We start from the raw sequence: 23,592 nt of genomic DNA on the forward strand, positions 1-23,592 counted from the left end.
AACTAATGAAGCTTGAGTTTAAGAGCCCTCACCTGACTGACATCTCCCCTGGAATGTAGCCATGTGGTCATATATTTCAGCAAATGTTCAGAGGTGAGATAAAGGTAGGGCATTTTGACCACAATTAAGACTGTGTTTCTTTACATTCTTACAGCCTCTATGACACTTCCTTTTGTTGGATGAGACATAAGTGACTGCAAGCTATTTTTGGATCTGAATAAGGGGAAATAGAGTTGGGAACACATTTTGCTCACATTTTGTTTTGCTTTTTTAATTTTTATTTATTTATTTTTAGCTGTGCTGGATCTTTTTTGCTACACATGTGCCCTCTCTAGTTGTGGCAATCAGGGGTTACTCTCTAGTTGTGGTGCGTGGGCTTCTCATTGTGGTAGCCTCTCTTGTTGTGAAGCATAGGCTCTAGGCATGAGTTCAAACTTGCAGCTCCCAGGCTCTAGAGCACAGGTTCAGTACTTAGGACACATGGACTGAGCCACTCTGCAGCGTGAGGAATCTTTCCCCACCAGGGATTGAACCCATGACCCCCACACTACAAGGCAGATTCTCAACCAATGGGCCACCAGGGAAGTCCCAGCTCAGGTTTGTGTGTGTGTGTGTGTTAGTCATTCAGTCATGTCCGACTCATTGTGACCCCATGGACTATAGCCCACCAGGCTTCTCTGTCCGGGAAATTCTCCAGGCAAGAATTCTGGAGTGGGTTGCCATTTCCTTCTCCAGGGGGTCTTCCCGACTTGGGGACCAAACCCGGGTCTCCTGCATTGCAGGAAGATGCTTTACCAAGTGAGCTACTAGGGAAGCCCATGGCTCAGGTTTAATAGGATATATTTATATGGTTCCCAGGCTCTTCCATGAACTCAGGTTAACGCTAGCCATCCCAATAGAAGATGCCTTTCAGGAATGTTCCTGCCCACTGTACTGATATGTGATTGTGACATGAAGATGCAATATCAGTGCATTCTGTGATGTGCAGGGACAAAAATATTTGAAAGTGGATGAGAAACAAGGTTTGAAATTATGGAACCAGAAGCGAGTCTGTGAAAAATTCTTCCAGTCACCAGAAGTGTAAGATGATAAGTGAAGGGTTTGGTTTTCCATAGGAATTATCTCTGTCATCATATTCAACTTTAAATAAATCATAGTTTTGTTTTTTTTATTGTATTCATGTTGTTGCAGGAAGGGGGACCCCTTCCAGGGCCCAAAACTGGGCTCTTGCCTAACACTCAGAAATGAATTGTCCAAGGAGACACATGTGCTGACAAAGCAAGACATTTTATTGGGAAAGGGCACCCGGGTGGAGAGCAGTAGGGTAAAGGAACCCAGGAGAACAGCTCTGACATGTGACTCCCAGTCTAAGGTTTTATGGTGATGGGATTAGCTTCCGGTTGTCCTTAGCCAATCATTGCGACTGAGTCCTTCCTGGTGGTACATGCCTTGTTCAGCCAAGATGGATGCCAGAGAGGATTCTGGGAGGTGGACGGACACATGGTGTCTCCTTTTGACCTTTCCTGAGCTATTCCGGTTGGTAGTGGCTTATTAGTTCCGTATTCCTTACCAGGACCTCCTGTCGTAAAAACAATTCATGCAAATGGTTACTGTGGTGCCTGGCCAGGGTGGCCGGTTTCAGTCAGTGTGCTTCCCCTAACAATGTGAAACAAAATTGTCATAATTCAGGGGTTTTCAAGGCACAAACCTACAGCAATATTGCAATCAGTGAGTATGTCTGCATGTGAACTCACATATTTTGTGTTCTTAGCTATCAGAGCATGTTTTATCATGTCTCACGTATCTTGTTCTAGTGAAATCTGGCAGTTCTGGATAAAGTGGCATATAAAATTGCCACAAACTAGTTTTCCTATGACAGAACTCCAACACATATTTATCAATAAGTCAGGATATACAGCATAAGAATAATTTGATTATACAATTATATAGCTCACTACAACATAAGGGCAATTTTTAAATGTACTTGAATTTGCTGTAATAAGTTAGTATTGTTAATCCAAAGAGCATTTAGTCTTGCATGATAAAATATCATGCAAGGAAATGGGAACCCACACCAATGATAAAATATGAAACTCCCCCAAATCTTACAGCTCAAATATAAACATGATAGAGGGTTCCCCAAAGTTACTACAACTCAAAAATCTGTGAAACATTATTAATAGCAACTATTATCAACAATAAAAAACAAATTTTGATCAGTCATGCTAAAGGAAAGCATGAATTATCTTTCTATTTTCTCTTTAGAAAATGTTAAAAAGTGATTGCCATTCTAAGGGGTGCTCAAAGAAGATGCAGCTAAAAACACATATGAAAAAAGCATTATAGAGTCATGTTAGCAGTTCACTTACAAAAAATATTATGTTATTTTTCTGGATCTTGTGTTATTTTAGTATTTCTAGCTTTTTTAAAAATGAGTAATCTGTTGTGATTTCTTTTCTCATTCTAAATAAATGTCATTTTCACACTTGATTTTGCATATGCAATTTTGTCTTTTTACTCTTAAAGAGGCCTCCAAAACTAACTCAGGTTCAAGCTCCATAAAACCTGAATCTGCTCTTTTTTCATGCTCAGTTTACAAGTATCTTGCTTATTTAATGGCTCTATACTATTGCTAGGGGCTTCCCAGGTGGCACAGTGGTAAAGAATCTGCCTGCCAATCAAATGCAGGAGATGCAAGAGATGCAGTTTCCGTCTCTGGGTCAGGAAAATCCCCTGGAGCAGGAAAAGGCAACCTACTTCAGTGTTCTTGCCTGGAAAATTCCATGGACAGAGGAGCCCAGCGGGCTACAAACCATCACAAAGAATCACACTCGACTGAGTGACTAAGCATGCACACACACATACTATTACTAACTAACAACTCAACCACAATGTACACTTAAAGTAAGACATATTATTAAATGTAAGAATTCATATTTCAAATTGTTAGTTCAGTAATTTTGAATCATTTTGACCAAATTTTGACCAATTTGACCTGATTAACTGCATTATTTTTACTGCATAACGTGGCTTACAAAGTGTTTACATGAAGAAAAGTAACAGCTTGGCCATTTTTATTGTTCTCTCATACTTAGTTACTCTTCTCTTTAATCTGTGATTTCTTTTTTTTTCAGATGTTCTGTTTTTTATTTTTTTCTAACAGAAAATGGAAGTCAGTTTATTTTGTGAAATTTCCTCCTGAAATCTTTGTAAGCCACTTGCTCATTCATTAAACCATACAATCAATAAATCAAAAGTAGACACATTTAAGTAGAAAAATACCACAGTATGCTGGAAGCTAATCCCCAAGATAAACTACTATCCTCTAAGCACTTTGAAACTTCAACTACTACTTCAAGATATCACTTCAGATACCATGAGTGACATGGTCACTTGTCATAGAATCTGAAACAGTCCCTGCATCAATCTGTATATGACATGTTGAGTGAGTGAGTGAAAGTTGCTCAGTTGTGTCCGACTCTTTGAGACCCCATGGACTATATAATCCATGGAATTCTCCAGGCCAGAATACTGGACTGGGTGGCCTTTTCTTTCTCCAGGGGATCTTCCCAAGCCAGGAATCGAACCCAGGTCTTCTGCATTGTTGCTGGATTCTTTATCAGCTTACCCACAAGGGAAGCCCTATGACATGTTAGCAAAGCCTAATTTCTTTTATACTTAAAATTATTTACAATTATTTATATAGTGTGGAAACAGGAGTAAAAACTTCTGTCCCATTCTCCTATCCCAGGGAATTGTCTTTCACATCCTCTAAGCATACCCAACCTGATTCTGGAGATTACTGGTCTAGTGAATGGGTGTAAACTTATTTTGTAAAAAAAGAGAAACCACTGAAGATTTTTGAGAGATATTAGAGCAATATTTTTGGAAAATTTTTTTTTCTATGATAATTATTCTATGATGGATTGAATGCTTGAGTTTGGAGGTAGAAAGATGAGTTAGGAGGCCAGAACAATAATCTAAAAATGAGGTGAGGGACTTCCTTGGTGGCCCAGTGGTTAATATGCTATGCTTGCACTGTAGGCGGTATGGGTTCAATCCCTCGCTGTGGAATAAACATCCCACATGGCATGGCCAACAACTCAAAAATTAATTTTTAAAAAAGAGATAAAAATGATGTAACATGAATGAAAATTAGTAATGTGAAAAGGAAAATAAGAAAGAAGAAACAACAAACTGACTTAATAAAAGAAGAATGAACATAATTTACAATACATTCATTTATCAGTCAAGTTTTGAAGGTGTGGGTGGGTCTAGGACATTTGATTAACTGCAATATTTCCTGTGATTACATCATATATCAAATTACCAGACTGCAGACTACATGTCCTCTGGGAAAGCAGAGTGTTAAAGTGCTACAACCACAAACTAGAGAAATTACAGCAATACACATAAACATATGGGATTCAGCTACCTAATTAAAATCCCAGTGAGGCAACAAAAGCCAAAACTGTGAGAGTTCAGTGACTGCCGAAGAAAACAGCAAATTAGACACTCAAAACGGCAACATCTCAGATTTGTCCCAGTTGACACTTATCAAAAATTAGCAAATTTTAAAATACCAGTTAAAACCAGCTCAACTAGGAATATCCAAAGGCTATATCAAATTTTAGATCTTCAGAGTGATTTGATGTAGAAGATTCTCAAACAGTAAACTAGACCTTTTTCCTTATTGATAGACCGGAGCATTGAATGAGACAGGACAGAAGGAGCAAGAATACCATCTCACATTACTTCGAAATGTCTATATCATTAAACCTTATTTTTAATTTAGTTATTTTATTTTGATTAATTATTTTCAAATCAGTAAATATTCAGGGTTACATATTAAATCAAAGGCTTCTAATAACAGCTTTGTCCTGCCCCACAACCAGTTTGCCTCCCAATCCTTCTCCCTATAGTCATATTTAAATAATTCAGTGATTATAGAAAAATCTTTAGAAAACTATTATTTTTTCATTTAACATCATCAGTCAAGATATTTTTGCTTTATGCTATGAGAAATGAAGATTTATCTATTCATTCCATTCCCAGTTCACCCAACAGCACTATATCTGGTGATATGGTGGAAACATTTTGTGCCAGATTGCAAGAGCCCACTGTTTTAGGAATTTCACAAGCCAACTATTAAACACAACCATTATTAAAAATTAAATTACACAAACTTAAAGTTAAGTAAATTATATTTAAAACAAAGGCAATAAATACTTAATTTACACTTCTTGTCACCCTGCTTATTTAACTTATATTCGGAGGACACCATGAGAAACACTGGGCTGAATGAAGCACAAGCTGGAATCAAGATTGCTGGGAGAAATTTCAATAACCTCAGATATGCAGATGACACCACCCTTTTGGCAGAAAGTGAAGAAGAACTAAAGAGCCTCTTGATGAAAGTGAAAGAGGAGAGTGAAAAAGTTGGCTTAAAGCTCAACATTCAGAAAACTAAGATCATGGCATCTGGTCCCATCACTTCATGGGAAATAGATGGGGAAACAGTGGAAACAGTGGCTGACTTTATTTTTGGGGGCTCCAAAATCACTGCAGATGGTGATTGCAGCCATGAAATTAAAAGATGCTTACTCCTTGGAAGGAAAGTTATGACCAACCTAGACAGCATATTAAAAAGCAGAGACATTACTTTGCCAACAAATCTCCATCTGGTCAAGGCTATGATTTTTTCCAGTGGTCATGTATGCATGTGAGAGTTGGACCATAAAGAAAGCTGAGCACCAAAGAATTCATGCTTTTGAACTGTGGTGTTGGAGAAGACTCTTGAGAGTCCCTTGGACTGCAAGGAGATCCAACCAGTCCATCCTAAAGGAGATCAGTCCTAGGTGTTCACTGGAAGGACTGATGTTGCAGCTGAAACTCCAATACTTTGGCCACCTGATGCAAAGAGCTGACTCATTTGAAAAGACCCTGATGCTGGGAAAGACTGAGGTCAGGAGGAGAAGGGGACAACAGAGGATGAGATGGTTGGATGGCATCACCGACTCAATGGACATGAGTTTGGGAGGACTCTGGGAGTTGGTGATGGACAGGGAGACCTGGGGTGCTGTGGTTCATGGGGTCTCAAAGAGTTGGACATGACTGAGCAACTGAACTGAACAGAATTATGTTACTTCATTTTACTATTATCTATGTTCCTGAGGTTACTCATATTTATTGTATCTGTATGGTAGAAATACTACATAATGGCATGTTACTACACATATCTTCCCAACTCTGTTTAGTGAGGTCACAATAGTAGCTTGATATTGATCATGGTGGGAGTATTTTACCACATAAAGCAGCAAATGCCATAATCTCAGGTTTTATTTATTGGCTTGATGATTGTCTAGACTTGTTTAGAGTCAGGAAAACAGTGGAGAAAAACTTTTATAATTTAGATTAAATGTAGAAGTGTGTTATATTTGCACCCATTATGTTGTGAATAGACAAAAATGAGGGAATATTTTTCCATTATTCAAAGAATATTATTCATTTCAGCAAGGAGGTTGTTCATGTCATTGGTAAATGAGTGAAGTTCTGACATACGTCTTTACTGTTTCATTTTTTTCTTACTTGTTAGGGTAAAAGAAAACTCAACTACCATTCATATTAAAAGTATGTTCCTTTGTCAGTTGCAACCATAGGTTTACTATAGTTCAAGAATTCAGCAAAAATCAACAAAACATTATATGAGAATCAATCGCTTTGTGGAATTTGCACAATAGAGTTTTTTATATTTTATCATTATTTGTATATTGTGGGCTACGTATCCTTTGTGCTTAATCGCTCAGTGGTGTTTGCCTCTTTGAGACCACATGGACTATAGCCCACCAGGCTCCACTGTCCATGGGATTTTCCAGGCCAGAATACTGAAGTGGGTTGTGGTGTTCTCCTCCAGGGCATCCTCCCAACCCAGGGATCTAACCCACCTCTCTCATGTCTCCTGTATTGGAGTGGGTAGTCATTCCCTTCTCCAGAGGGGTCTCCCCAACCCAGGGATCAAACCCAGGCCTCCTCCTTTGCAGGCAGATTCTTTACTGTCTGAGCCACTGGTGAAGCCCCATGTATCTTTTATATAATTTTGGATTTAAGTGAAATTTATAATAAATGTATGTATATAAATACATGCATTTCTGAGAGCCATTTGTTAAACATTCACTAGCACATTATTGGTTACATAACTATTTTTATGTCTATAAACAATATTTACATAATATGATAACATAAAGTTCACCAAAGAGCTAGATATGTTTTCTTTCTTGGAGAAATGTTTTTCCTGAAGCTTATTTTTTCTTGTAGAATTTTTATTATAATAATTCTCCATTTTTCTTTCTGAAAGCTCTATCTATCAGTAATGCTATGGAGTCTTTTACAGGTATGGGGAGAAATAGCTCCTTCTTACAGCCCTCTGGCACTTGACTGCAATTTGATTATTTTCTAGGCTTATGGGACAAGAGTTATCCTGGGACATTACTGACTCTTTTCCCCTAGGATATTGCAATGTAAACTTACGTTCCTTGATATGGGTCTTTTGGATTTATTTTATAAGGTATTCAATATGGCCTTTAGATCCAGAAACCTGCTTACTCCAGCTCTTATCTTACATATTTGATATATTCCCCCTCATTTGCTCTGTTATCTCTTGCTAGAACACTGATTAGTTTATTGTTCCTTTAAGTCTTTCCTTCTCTACTTTCCATATCTTTGACTTTTTGCTATACTGTCTGAGAGATACTCTTCTGCTGATATTTTTCAGCCATTAAGTTTTTGTTTTTCAAAAGACTTTCATTGTTCTATCTTTTTATTTTATCCTTTTCTTGTTTTATGAAAGTAGTATCTTTCTTATCTCTATAAGGCATTAGTTTTTTACTCTTTTGAGGTTCTCTGCACTGCTGCTATTTTCTCTGAAAGTCACTCAGTCTTGTCCAGCTCTTTGCCACCCTATGGACTATACAGTTCATGGAATTCTCCAGGCCAGAATACTGGAGTAGGAAGCCTTTTCCCTTCTCCAGGGGCTTGTCCCAAATCAGGGATCGAACCCAGGTCTCCTGCATTGCAGGCGGATTCTTTACCAGCTGAGCCACAAAGGAAGCCCAAGAATACTGGAGTGGATAGACTATCCCTTCTCCAGGGGACCGTCCCAACCCAGGAACTGAACCTGGGTCTCCTGCATTGCAGGCAGCTGTTTTCTCTGACTTTATGTTATTCATTTATCTCTGTCTCTTCTTTCACAAATTAAACTTTGTACAGTTTTTTGCTGTTCCTTGGTTGCTGTTCATATTGACATGAGGCACAAACACATTAAAAATGGCTGGGAGTTCTGTGTATGTTAACAGTGTTTTAAGCAGTGGATTTCACTTTGCGGTAACTACGTACAAGGAGATGTCCAAGAGAATACTCTGGGGGAAATTCCAAGGTCAGCATGTGAAAGTCTATGACAGTTGAATTTCTTCAGAGAAACCTCCTACAGGGGAAAGGCACCTTTGGTCAGTGTTGGGCAATCAATCCCTTTTAGGCCCTCCATTTCACCTCCACTCCCCTCTTTACCTGGCATCACTGAGTCTAAAGTCTTTGTGAAATTCTATGGGGGCAAATCAAATTTCTATGCTTCTCTATCTTCTGAAAACACTCAGTAGTAAAATCCCACCTCTTAGTTTTACTGATTATTTCTATTCCATCTACTTTCTGATTCCAGAATTACATTAAAATCTTCCCGGTTTCCAGCAATGGCAGAAAATGCTGTTCAGGCCATCCTCCTACTGAAAATGACTAAAATGACCAGATCAAATATTTGTTCAGTATTATTTAGAGCAGCAAAGAAATCACAAGTTATTAAGCAATTTTGAGGCCAAATGGAAAGGAATGCAGAGACTCCAGAGATAAACTAGCACAGAAGCAGAAGTGCCGTGATGGCATTGACCATCAAAGGGACTAAACTCAAGTCCCAGGACCCACACGCTGCGAAGTTTCTAATAAAAGAAGCTCTCCTCAGTAAACTAGGGTTCCAAAGGACTGCAACATCAGAAAATACTGAAGTATTATCATCTGGAACCCAGATGATACCCAGAGCTACACACACGGCTGAGTCAATCCCAGACTGCTATTTGTTGCTGCCTGACAGAAGCAATGCAAAGCTTCTCTGGAGGTGGCAAACGGGATAAATAAAAAGAAACTCAAACCAATATATTCCATAGTGAAAGAGCAGAACCTCAAGGATAATGATAAATACTAAAAATCATTAAAGAATCCAGAGGTAAGAAGGAGACTAAAATGGGCAGTAGACTGTCAGTTACCTTCACAAAAACAACAGTGGAGCCAGAAGACAGTGGAGTAATATCTTCAACATGCTAAAAGCAAATATTTGCCCATTTGAGGTCTACTAGTAACTGTTCAAGAATATAGGCATAATAAAGATACTTTCAGAAAAACAAAAACAGAGATACTTTACCACAAATAGATCTTCAATTAAAAAAAACAACCTCTAAAGGGTGCGATTTGAGCACAAGGAAAATGCTCCTAGATAGGTTAAAGAAGACGAAAGAAATGAAGAGCACAATAAATGGTAAAAATGTAGATAAAGCTAAATAAACATTTTCTGTATAATACAATAATAGCAGTATCCTGTGGGTTAATTAGCTTTTGATGACAGTACCATGTAACACAGAAGCGAGGTATGTGAGGTGAAGGTGTCCTAAGGACCTTGTATTGTCCAAAAAAAGGATAAAGATATTGGTTAACTTTAGACTCTGATGAATTAAAGATTCATGTTGTAATTTCTAAGGAAACCACAAAAGAAAGAGAGTGTAGGATTTCAAAATGCAATTAAGGTAAAAATCAATAACAGAAGTAACTAGAAAATATGTTTAAAAGTTAAGAAATAAACTTGTGAATTTTGAATTGGTCAAAGAAGAAATCATACTAGAAACTAGAACTACAATATACTGCAACATCAGACCCTTTGATCTTGGAAGGGCTAGCTGTTTACCCACAGAAGGGTAAACAAATTAATAATGTAGGAATTCTCCCACTAGATGATGGCCTCTATCTCACTCTCTTTGACATTGCAGGTATAAGAATTTTTATTGCTTACTTTCATTTTAGAGAAGTCTCTAGAGGAAAAGGGGATGAACACGTGTTTCAGTCAGCCACTTAGAGCCAAAATTCCACTAAGTTGTTTAAACAGGTATAAGATATTACACAATATGATGTACTATTTCTCCCTCTTTTTCTCTTCTTCAGCTTTAAAATTTTTCCCATTTAAACATCAGTTCTATCTACAGTTTTATTTTCAAGTACAGGACAGATTCATTCACAAGCTGTCTATATTTCTGAGAATTTTCACTATTTTGAAAGAATCTTCTAAGGATAAAATTCCACTTATTTTCATTAAAAGAATATATTTATACTTAAAACATTTTTATAAGCACCCTTAATGCACTTTCAAAAAAAAAGTCTTCTTACTATTAGCTCAGGTAATGAAAACCAGCCGGTGTCCACCTCCTGATTTTTTTTCTCTTATCCAATGGAAGTGAAGCAACATTTATCATGGGTTAGAGAAGAGATGCACAGAAAATGGTCACAAAATTCTCAAATTTTTAACATCCTATGTATTTGTGCGTGTGTGTGTGTGTGTGTGTGTGTGTGTGTGTGTGTGTTGACCCACTTTGTGTTAAAGGGAGGAAATTTTGAGCCAGGTATATTATCAACATAAAATAATCTTAACAATAATAACAAAGCAGACAAAAACAAACTACCGCTGGATATCATCTCAAACATGGTGACAAACCATAGAATTGAAGAGTACATTTTGCTTTCCCAAATATGTATGAGTTAGTCTGCATACCAAATAAAGGACTATTTTGGTCCATTAACAGAGTCTGGTTTAAATACTTTTCAAATGGAAAATTATTATCCACAATGAGAAAATAATATTTCGTTCATATCTTTAAAAATATTTCAGAGAAAAATTTAATTCCCAGAAGCAGACAGCCTGCTAAACAATAATTTGCAGGAGTTTACTCACCTTGCATATTAGTAACAGCGCTCTATTTTCAGCAACTCAGTTCACTAAATTTTTGTTTACTTGAAAAAAAATCTGTACTACACTGTCCTGGTGGTCTAGTAGGCAATTAAGCCACTGCTTCACAACTACTCAGCCCATGCTCTAGAGCTTGAGGCCACAACTACTGAGTCCAAAAGCTCCAGCTAGTGAGGCCCATTCACCCTAGAGCCCGTACTCTGCAACAAGAAAAAGCACTGCAATTAGAAGCCCATGCACTGCAACTAGAGAGTAGCCGCAGCTCACCGCAATGCTAGAAAGTCTGTGCAGCAACAAAGACCCAGTGAAACCAAAAATAAATAAATAACCTGCTTTTAAAATCTTTATTAATAAAACAGTTTGTGGTAATAAAAAACAACTGTTAAGAGAAAGCATGCTATACTACAAACCTCCTCACTTTGAAAGAACGTAGTAGAAGATTAGAATCAAACTGTTTATAGTGAAGAAATGAAGAAACATGAGGTCAGATTCTGCATCAACAAGTTGAAATGTTTAACAGGTTTAATTTTTCAAAAGTAGCACTGTGTATCTTTGGGTTCAATCCCTGAGTTGGGAAGATCCCCTGGAGAAGGGAATGGCAACCCACTCCAGTATTCTGCTCTGGAGAATTCCACAGATAGTCCATGAACAGAATTCCATGGACAGTCTATGGGGTCACAAAGAGTCGGACACGACTGAGTGACTCACTCACTATGACTCTTTAGATGCCAACCCAACAATTTCTCTTTGTATAAATTGTGCTACCTATCTCCCAATAACTCAGGGAATCTCACTCCATAAATTAAGAGACATTGTTACTTATTTTAATCATCTGTGGAATCTAGTGGCTCTCTATTAATGTACCAGTTCACTGCAATCAAAGATAGAAAGGGAAGAGAGTCCAACTGAAAATGTAAAGGGAAGCTGGGCAGAATCTAATTTAATTATCATGGCTGAAATTATTCCAGGACTCCACCTGCCATAAGGAAAGTATCCTGGGATCTTTAATGACCAAAGTGGTCAGGATTTCAGTCTTACAGCTCATCCAATTAATTGCCGAGCACATCTTCTGCTATACCATTAGGTCACAGGGCGGGAGAATTCACTCTGCTAATTAAGAACTTAGGGCCTCCTGTTAGTTTCCCAGATGACTTTTCAGGGTATGTGTTCATGGCCACGTAAACATACTCTTGGTAAGAGATACTTCTACCATAGACAGTGAACAGGAGAGATGTCAGACATTTCTTCTCCACCCTATTAGGACTGTGTAATCTCTATAGCACAAGTCAGACAAGATTGAAGATGCTGGGCTCTTCAGCAGTTCCCAGGAGCCAACCCTATCACTTCATTATGGTCAAGTGTAGAATGTACAAATTGCCTTGCATAGTCCTACATGCCCTCTGGGGGTATGTACCCTCATTCTTTATAGCAGGTCTCATTTCAGGACAATAATAAACTCTTAAAAGTGAAAGTGGAGGGTAAAAATTCTCTTATTCTTACATTAAAATGTAACTCTAACTTTCTCAAATTTCCTCTCTTTAAAGGAAGCATAAAGATACCTACCATTGCAAAAAAGTGAAGTCAGGAATATTTTTCTCAAGTTGAAATTAGGAAAGCCTCTTCAAATAGCCTAGTCCAGTGGTTCCAGACATCACTCTATTGACCAGTTGCATCTCTGAGTCTAAAAATAGAGATTTCCAGGTCCCACTCCAGAGTCACTGAATCAGAATGACCAACCATGGAAGTCAGGTACTTGAGTTTTCAACCAGCTGGTGAGATCAATCTACTTTTTGAAAATCACTGGACTCTGACTTTCTTTGGAGGCAAAATAACAAAGGTCATTGTGTGATTTTCTTTGGAGACAAAATAACAAAGGCCATTGAGTGAAAGAAGAGAGTGAAAAGTTGACCTAGAACTTAACATTCAAAAAACTAAGATCATGGCATCAGGCCCCATCACTTCATGGCAAACAGATGGGGAAACAATGGAAACAGACATGTTATTTTCTTGGCTCCAAAATCACTGCAGATGGTGACTGCATCCATGAAATTTAAAAGATGCTTGCTCCTTGGAAGAAAAGCTATGAACAACCTAGACAGCAAATTAAAAAGCAGAGACATTACTTTGCCAACAAAGGTCCATCTAGTCAAAGCTATGGTTTTTCCAGTAGTCATGTATGGATGTGAGAGTTGGACCATAGTGAAAGATGAGCACCAAAGAATTGATGCTTTTGAACTGTGGTGTTGGAGAATACTCTTGAGAGTCCCTTGAACTCCAAGGAGATCAAACCAGTCCATCCTAAAGGAAATCAGTCCTGAATATTCTTGGAAGAACTGATGTTGAAGCTGAAACTCCAATACTTTGGCTACCTGATGTGAAGAATTGACTCATTGGAAAAGACCCTGATCCTGGGAAAGACTGAAGGCAAGAGGAGAAGGGGATGACAGAGGATGGGATGGTTGGATGGCATCACCAACTCAATAGACATGAGTTTGAGTAAGCTCTGGGAGTTGGTGATGGACAGGGAAGCCTGGCATGCTGCAGTCCATGGGGTAGCAAAGTCAGACACAACTGAGCGACTGAACTGACTGATTGTGTGAACTTGCAAAGAAAACCTTCTTCATCCATCACACACAGTACTCACAACATCTTTTCTGTGCTTATTTTCTTTCTTTCAAACCCCTTGTACTGCTTTTATTTTAGATCCCATCATTTCAGTTATCAAGCTTAATTTCTTTTTTCTTGGGAAGCATTGTATAAAATTACTTTGGGATCTTATTAAAGTTGATGCTAATTAACCCAACCATATTTATTTTCACACTCAGATAATATGAGTAATCCATGAGAGACACTGAACTTTAGACACGAGGGAAGTTAAAATGCCTATGACGCAAATAGAGGCAATAGAAAAAGATTATTGGACAATTTAAAACTAACAGAATACTACTTTTTCCTGTTACTGTAGCTGATGTTCCAACATAATCGTTTGTTTTTAATTAGTGGGAAAGGGGATGTTTGAAGACATTGCAGAAAACTGGTACCATGGCAGCCAGAGTGGAACAAAGATAGCAAAAGCTTCCTAATGCAATTGAAATTTTATTCATTTGTAAAATGAGATGGTTTGTAGTGCAGGATCTCTTAACTCTCTTCTCATTGTAAACTGCCAGCAGTCCATGAATGTTCATAATCCTAAAATGACATCCTTAGAAATTTAACAAGAAAATGAACATGTAAAATTACCAAAGTCACCTGTTACTCTTAGACCTGGAATAAAGAGGTGGCTTTAATAGAGGAATCCAGGAAATATTTTTAGGCCAAATAGGGTGGTCCATAGTCCAGATTTACTCAGTACTGAGAGATTAACCACAACACAGGATTTTAGTGCTAAAACCTGGACAGTCATAGCCAAACCACAATGGTTGGTCATTCTAGAGCCAAAGATTGAGTTCATGAGATATAAATAAAAAATGTTTACCTTGTAAATGTAGTTAAGCTTTTGACACATTGAGAGGTGAAAATGGAGCTCCCAAGATTTTAGACAGGTGGCTGGGATATGACAAGTTATTTTTAATCATCTGAGGTATCCAAACCATGGTTGAAATAAAAATAGCATTTGAGCATAAAAGGACCCAAGGTATGATCTGAATAAAAAGCAACAGAGCACTTGGGAAGGAACATGGGTAACACCTTTATCAGAGAGGGTGTGGGGATTGTATTAAACATAGCACTGATTTATACATGGCACTTCAAATTGGGGAGGCCATCAGGAAGTGAATTATTTAGTAGGAACTAGTGCCTCCCAGTTACAAAAGCCTAAAAATGAAACAGCAATTGACTTCTCACAGGGGTATGTGCTTAGCAATTGTACCTATTTACCTGAGTTCCCAGCCTATATTTCTGACCCTCAGATACACAGGGTCATAGATTTAGGCAAGCTCCATGTATTTAGGCAAGAATGAGGATTCATTCAGAGAACTTATAAAGAGACGGGTTCTTAACATTAAGTAATTATTTCATTTTGCCCTAGAGTTGATACAAAAACTCCGTAAGGTTAAAAATGTGTGTTTGGGGAGAAAGGATCCTGGGAATATGATGGAATAGGAAGTGTCAGGAATCTGCCTTCTCACAGATAACAATCACACTAGCAGAATCTGTCTGATTTAACTATTTTGGAACTCCAGAGTCTACTGAAGGCTTGCAACTTTCAGGAGAAGACTTGGGCAGTAATTGCAGTCCTATTGGTATTAGTCAATTTCAGCTCTTGCCACAGGAAATGAAAGACAAAAGAACTATTAAGTATATACAAAAAACAACGGAATGATGGTAGTCCTTCCTTAACAGTAACTACTTTAACGTAACTGGATTAAATTCTCCCATCAAAAGACAGAGATTGACAGTATGGGAAAAAATACCATGATCCAACTTCATGCTTTCTACAAGAGACTTCAAAGACAGTAACAGATGGAAAGTGAAAGGATGGGAAAAGATATTCCATGCAATTAGTAACCAAAAGAGAGCAGAATATTGCTATACTAGTTTGAATCAGACAAAATAGACTTTATATCAAAATAGGTTTTTAATGGGTATAGAGTTTCAGTTTTGCAAGATGAGGAGAGTTCTGAAAGTGGATGGTGGTGATGGTTGTACAACAATATGTAGGTACTTATTAACACTGAACTGTACACTTAAAAATGCTTAGGAAACAAATTGTATATTATGTGTATTTTACCAGAATAAAAAACAATTTTAAGGGGAAAAATGAATGCTTGTATTGATATAATCTCCTAATTCAGAAAAGGTCACATGGTAATCATGTTGGCAGAGACATAAGATAACCCCCATTATGATTTACTAAAACACAGTAAAGAAAAGATCTAATAGTAATAGCTTGCTTGTCTCCATATCCAATGAGCTCTTTTCAACCCATTTCCTGACTGACTTCTCAGCTACATTTAATACGGCTTATCACTTTCTCTTTCTATGTGATCAAAATATTAGATATCTAAATATGAAAGATTTCTAAATCTAATTGTGTAATAGTATCCCGAGGAGACTATTGAAGCCTGAGGCAAAAAGGAAAATTCAATAATTCTGATCTTGTCTTTATTTAAAAGTTTGATGTTTTCTCATGGCTTTTTACATTAACTTGATTTTTTCCAAATGCTGCATTAAAACATTACCTATCATAATCACTGGGATATTTGGTACCCTCTTAAATTTTGTGTCCTGAGGTAAGTCCCAGCCTTGAAAGGACTCTTCCTGTCACTTCTGTGATATCACTGTTTACTAGTTCTTCCCCTTGCTTTCTGGCCTCTCCTGCTCAATCTTTTTTTTTTTTGCAGCTCTTCCTCTGTCTGTCACTTCAAGGCCAATGTTCTTCAGGATTCTTAAGTTTTCTTTCCTTTCTCTACACATATTGTCTGGGTTATCTCAGTTACTTCTACATTCTATTGCTCGTCAAACTATTTCCCCTTCACTTCACCCTCCAGCCTACTAGGAACCACACTATATCGATAACTTAATCCTAATCTAACCCCCATCCTCTGCTCTTGTAGATCATTCAGTTTCTGCTCCCATGATGCATTTCTGGATACATACTTCCACTTCCAATGAAGTACTTCCTCTTGCCAAAATTTAAATTTCTGTGCCCATCAAAACCCTCTCCCCCCCCCCACCATGCCTACCTCATATCCTAATATACAGGACAGAAGAGAAAGAAATAGAAATCCTTCAGAACCCTCCATTTATCCTTCCCACCACTTCACCCTCCAATTGCTCAGCTCTGCCACAGTCTCTCAGCTTTACAACTTCATGCACACTGTGTTCTGTATCTGGCATATTCCCTTACTTGCTAGTAAATTTGTACTTTTCCTACAAGCCTCATCCTGAATATCCCTTCCAGAGAGACCTCTGCCCTCTAGATTACATTATGCTCCCCTGCTATGTGTGCCTAGAGGGCTCTGTACCTTCTCTTTCTTATTCCTTTCTATGTATTATTGTAACTACTCATCCCATTTCCTTTGTTCCTCACTAGACCATAAACTCCAGAAAGGCGAAAGCCACAGTCATCTTGTTCATCGTATATACAGCTTTAGCACACTGCTCAGGATTTATCAGCAACTCAGTAAGTAATTATATAAGGAAAGGAGGGTAGTCAGAGAGAATCACACAGCATCTAACCAGAACCGGTGCAATCAATAAGCAACAGAGCAAATCAGCAAAAGGCAGCAGACACAAAGATCACAGAATCCAGCCACTATTAGGAAAAAGCTAAGTAGAAACTCCCAGGTTTTTTTTCTAATCCTGTACACATCTTTTCTGCTAAATAGCCAGGACTCCTTACCCTAGGGAAAGAAAGTGAAGTCGCTCGATCGTGTCGGACTCTGCGACCCCAGGCTCCTCTGTCCATGGGATTTTCCAGGCAAGAGTACTGGAGTGGGTTGCCATTTCCTTCTCCAGGGGATCTTCCCAACCCAGGGATCGAACCCTGTCTCCCACATTGCAGGCAGACGCTTTACCGTCTGCGCCACCAGGAAAGCCCCCTTACCCTAGTACTACCTGTATAATAGGCACAGTGCAATCCATTTGTTGGCTTGGCTGACCTGGGACCTCTGAAATCTTGGCATACCTCTGCAGGGCCATCTGGCCTTTAGAATCCCCCCTGAAACTCATTTCTGCTCTTCTGTGATCAAATGCTCTGTCTATTGATCTTTTCCAAGATGTAGGGTTTTACTTGCTGTTTGCTGGCTCTTGCATCTCACTGGAGAGTAGTACAGAATGGCTTCATACAGCAGTAGGGAAGAAATTCAAGCTGGATAGTTCACAAGAGCTCACTATGAAGCTTAGAACTGCTTCTTAACATGGTTAAGTTTATAATGTTCTCCCAAGAAGATTATATACAGTATGCTCATACTATATGGTGTGTGAAACTGACACATATGATTTTACTGATCAACAATTTGAAACAAGTCCAACTGTATAGATTTAAAAAAAAAAATTCAATTGCTTACCTTTTAGCCTGTTCATTGAAAATTGATAAGAGTATAGCTAAAACAAAAGTCAACAGAGTCAAGCTAAAAATGTAGAACTTGACTCTGAGGGGGACTTCACTGAAGACTGTGCAGGAGAAGAAAGAAACGTTTCTTTTCCTAGGAGAATGAAAACTGTCACGTGAGCTGGACATAAGCACAAGATATCCAGCTTCTTATAACCCCAGAAAAAGTGCTAAATAAATAAATAACAAAAAATACAGAATAAAGAGCTTCATTAACTTTGCTGTGTGTGGTTAATATTCCCTATTAACACGTGGAGATTTGTCAGAAGACACTCAGAGCTCCCCCTGACCACATAGCCTTGTATGTACATTAGGGGCTGAGACACATACAGCTAATAAACTGTATTATTCACTAACAAATGAGCATCATCTATAAAAGCACTGCAGCCTTAAATGTTTTAAAGTGGTACATACAGTTGAACATGAATTCTCCTTGAACGCACTTTTTTCTATGTCACAACAACATGAGCCCTATTTTTAATGTGATGCCCGAAATAGACAGATACTGCTTAATGTTTGGAAAAAGATCTTATATGTGCTACTCCACTGCAGAGGCTCTTTACAATACATATGAGTACATTGCCAGTCTATTTTTCCTGGGGTCTTTCCCTCTGAACATCAATATGTAAGCCACAGGAATTTCAATGCCAGCAGGAGGAGACACCACAATAGAACAAGACTTGATACTCTGACTGCTTCCCAAACTGCAAAGGATAAAGCTCCTTTGCAGTAGAGCCCTGCTTTTTACTACTATTTTCCTCACTGCTGGCTTTTCTTGCAATGCCATATCCTTATATTTTTCTTCCAATTAGAAATTCATAAGGGAAATCTGTATACCAAGAGATATACTGAGGAATACATTTTAGATCTTTTCCCCACAGAGGACAGAGTTACCAGGCCTCTGAGATTTTTTTTTAAATTCTAGCTGACATTTTGGTGCCAACAACAACTGCTAGTTAAATCATCTAATCAGCCAGGATGAGGCCTTTTGTTCCCCTGCTTTTGTGATTTCATTTTTTGTGTGTGTGAACATTTAAAGTTGCCAACAATTCCAAATGGCGTCTCATTATTTCTTTCCAATTTGTTTCCATGAGAAGATAAAAATTGTTGTATCTAGAACAAATTATACGAGGATGCATAAATGACCCACCATAAAGTCCTTACAGATATCCTCCTACAATAGTTTGAAAAGGAATTTTTTACACCAAGTCATAAAAGGGAAAAATGCATCTCTACCCTCCTTATTACCTATATTCATTATCAACAATAGTAATGATTTGAGTACCCACCAGTATCACAAAAGGAACTCTGGGAGTTTAACTTAGTAAAGCTAGGCCTATGCAGTTTATCAATTCAGAACAAGCTCAGACATTTGCTTACAGAAACAAAAAGGGTTTTCTCTTCCTAACCATTTTTGATTTAAATCTAATTTTTTTTTAAGTAAAGACAGGAAAGAGGTTACAATGCAAAGTTGTTTTTTTTCCATACACAACTTTCTGACTTACAATAAGTCAAGCATTGGTGCTCAGGTTTATAGCCAGGAGAGGTTATGAAACAGGTGCAGGTATCTGTAAAAAGAAAAATAACAATTACTTGATAAATTTCAAATGATATAAATTTTTCTTTGAGAGTATGATACCTCATGATACCTAAATCCATATAAGAATCTCTTCTTCATTTCTTCTCTTTTGCCCCCCTTTCAGGTTCTGTTTTTGGAATTTTATTTTTAGATTTCTACACTCATTGCTGAGGTAATATGATGTGCAAATTTCCATTAACTGGCAAAATGTTTAAAAAACAAAGATTTATTTCTAGAAAATATATAGAAAATTTACCACAACAAATCTCTATAAGAACTTCTATAAGGTTATCTATTCCTAATCTCTTACTAAGATTTAAAACACATAAATACAAATATTTATTTTTAAATGTTTGTCAAAATGAAAAAGTCCCTATAAGAAGATATACAAAAATATAATCCTATTCAGATAGAGAACAATAGAAATCTATTGGAATTCATTAACCATAGGATTTGATTCTCTTAAAAAATAATTCATACTTAAAATGAATTTTAACATAGAATTTGTGACCAGATTTTCCTTACTTAGCAGACTGCCAGTTTACATACATGATCTCCTATCTTGTCCCTTAATGAAAATCTTTATATTGCTTTACTGTGTAGTTCTACATATGGTCTACATATGGTCCTCAAAGATTTAATAGTTATTGTATAAATGCAATAAAATGTTTTCATGTTATTTTAGGTGTTATAATAGGTGTTCTTACACCTGGGAAAGTCTTTGCATAATGCATGCAGTTTTGGAAAGTAAGTGCAAAACTAATGTTATGAGCCATAGACATGCAGTATTTCCCAAAGCTCATAGCTCGCTATTTTCTGTCCCTGTGAAAGAAATTAAATTCCCACAGAGTAAAGAAAATATGAACCCAGACTGTGAAAGGACAATGACCCATTGCTGATTACTTGAGATTTGGGGAATTAACCAACACACATACCCTCAGCTCATCCTCAGGGTTAGTGCATCATTGTTTAAAGTATATCCACAATGAACAGCCTTCCTTGTGTGCAAGTGTCTAGCATTATTTCCCCCACTGTCTCTGGCTATAATCACTACAGTCACTGTTTTGTCCTAGTAGAGCTTCCTAGGTGGTGCTAGTGATAAAGAACCTGACTGCCAACGCAGGGGCAACAGATGCAGGTTCAACTCCTGGGTTGGGAGGATCCCCAGAAGGAAATGGCAACCCACTCCAGTATTCTTGCCTGGAGAATCCCATGGACAGAGGAGCCTGGTGGGTATAGTCCATAGGGTCGTGGAGTAGGACATGACTGAACACACCCAGAGACACTTTAAATAACCAATCTTTGAGTAATCTCTACAAATCATTTGAGAGTTGGGAAAAAAGAACCACTCTGAAGAGGTTCCCATACTACCTTTAGCCTTAGCATTTTTCCCAGAAAATAATAAACCATGTTTTTTTCAATAACATCTGTGTGTATTTGACTGAATAATACCCCAAGGGAGCAGTGATACAATACAGGAGTTATGAGAATGAAGACAGTCACTAAAATCCCTTAAGCCAAAATTAAATTAAATTAAAGTTTCTCAGTTGTGTCCTACTCTTTGTGACCCCACGGACTATCCAGTCCATGGAATTCTCCAGGCCAGAATACTAGAGTGGTAGCCTTTCCCTTCTCCAGGGGATCTTCCCAACCCAGAGACTGAACCCAGGTCTCCCACATTGTAGGCAGATTCTTTTACCAGCTGAGTCACCAGGGAAGCAGCATACTGGAGTGAGTAGCCTATCCCTTCTTCAGTGGATCTTCCCGACCCAGGAGTTGAAACAGGGTCTCCTGCATTGAAGGCAGATGCAAATACAAGGTATTCCCCTTAAACTTGATGGCCTGTCTGGATAGCCTGTCCAGATGGCCTGTTAATGACTGAACAACAACTACAGTGATTAGAATTAGGAAGTAATAATGAAATTTTAAGTGGTAGTAAGACAAAGGTCCGTCCAGTCAAAGCTATGATCTTTCCAGAAGTCATGTATGGATGTGAGAGTTGTGCTATAAAGAAAGCTGAGCACCGAAGAACTGATGCTTTTGAACTACAGTGTCGGAAAAGGTTCTTGAGAGTCCCTTGTACTCCAAGGAGATCAAATTAGTCCATCCTAAAGGAAATCAGTCCTGAATATTCATTGGAAAGACTGATGCTAAAGCTGAAACTCCAATGCTCTAGCCACTTGATGTGAAGAACCAACTCATTGGAGAAGACTCTGATGCAGGAGAAGGGGACAAGAGAGGATGAGATGGTTGGATGGCATCACTGGCTAGATGGACATGAATTTGAGTAAGCTCTGGGAGTTGGTGATGGACAGGGAAGCCTGGCGTGCTGAAGTCCATGGGGTCGCAGCGTTGGACATGACTGAGTAACTGAACTGAACTGAAGACAAAATGTGGAAGAGTGGGAAAGAATGGAACTTCTATATTCAAAGTAGCTCATTGTCCTATCAACTAAGAAATGGATATATCCAGTTGTGGTATAGTCTCAAATGTAATCTTTATAGTAGTTAAAACAAATTAATTGTATCTAATGTAGCAACATGGGGGAAAAATCTGAAAAACTTAAGCTTGAATGAAGAAATCAAGTTGGAATGTGTTATGTACTGAATAATACTATACATTGAATTTTTAAACCCATAATATAACATTATGTATTGATATGGACACAAACGTGTAAATGAAATGCATAAAACTTTGATGGGAAGCAGAAAAAAATCTACCTTGGGAATAGTTACTTCTGGGCAACTTAGGGAGTTGTGGGCTAGGGAGTAAGTAGAAGACTTTATACCTGCTTTGCTGCATTTATTTCAAAATGTCTCAAACAAAGATGGCAAAATGTAAATATCTGTTGTTAAGAGATGGTTAATGCACACAGAAATCCCTTGCATTCCTATACACTAACAATGAGAAAACAGAGAAATTAAGGAAACAATACCATTCACCATTGCAACAGAGAGAATAAAATACTTAGGAGTATATCTACCTAAAGAAACAAAAGACCTACATTTAGAAAACTATAAAACACTGATGAAAGAAATCAAAGGGGACACAAACAGATGGAGAAATATACCGTGTTCATGGATTGGAAGAATCAATATTGTGAAAATGAGTATACTACCCAAAGCAATCTATTGATTCAATGCAATCCGTATCAAGCTACCAACGGTATTTTTCACAAAACTAGAACAAATAATTTCACAATTTGTATGGAAATACAAAAAACCTCGAATAGCCAAAGTAATCTTGAGAAAGAAGAATGGAACTGGAGGAATCAACCTGCCTGACTTCAGACTCTACTACAAAGCCACAGTCATCAAGACAGTATGGTCCTGGCACAAAGACAGAAATATAGATCAATGGAGCAAAATAGAAAGCCCAGAGATAAATCCACGAACCTATGGACACCTTATCTTTGACAAAGAAGGCAAGAATATACAATGGAGAAAAGACAACCCCTTTAACAAGTGGTGCTGGGAAAACTGGTCAACCACTTGTAAAATAATGAAACTAGAACACTTTCTAACACCGTACACAAAAGTAAACTCAAAATGGATTAAAGATCCAAATGTAAGACCAGAAACTATAAAACACCTAGAGGAGAACATTGGCAAAACACTCTCTGACATAAATCACAGCAAGATCCTCTATGACCCACCTCCCAGAATATTGGAAATAAAAGCAAACTAAACAAATGGGACCTAATTAAACTTAAAAGCTTTTGCACAACAAAGGAAACTATAAGTAAGGTGAAAAGACAGCCTTCAGAATGGGGGAAAATAATAGCAAATGAAGAAACAGACAAAAGATTAATCTCAAAAATATACAAGCAACTCCTGCAGCTCAATTCCACAAAAATAAATGACCCAATCAAAAAGTGGGCCAAAGAACTAAACAGACATTTCTCCA

The 23,592-nt window shown here is 37.8% G+C and overlaps 1 long non-coding RNA gene across 1 annotated transcript in view; it reads right to left on the reverse strand.

The window, feature by feature from the left end:
* Positions 1 to 1,300: 1,300 nt before the first annotated feature.
* LOC133058822 (uncharacterized) overlaps positions 1,301 to 23,592 on the reverse strand; it is a 35,606-nt gene continuing 13,314 nt past the window's right edge. Inside the window, exons 2-3 of the long non-coding RNA XR_009693393.1 lie at positions 19,613 to 19,675; positions 1,301 to 1,579 (exon numbers count right to left, since the gene is read on the reverse strand). This is a non-coding gene — a long non-coding RNA (uncharacterized LOC133058822). The remainder of the gene's footprint in view (positions 1,580 to 19,612; positions 19,676 to 23,592) is intronic.

The sequence above is a fragment of the Dama dama genome, chromosome 6 (assembly GCF_033118175.1).
Source record: "Dama dama isolate Ldn47 chromosome 6, ASM3311817v1, whole genome shotgun sequence".
In the NCBI taxonomy this organism is placed as follows: domain Eukaryota; kingdom Metazoa; phylum Chordata; class Mammalia; order Artiodactyla; family Cervidae; genus Dama; species Dama dama.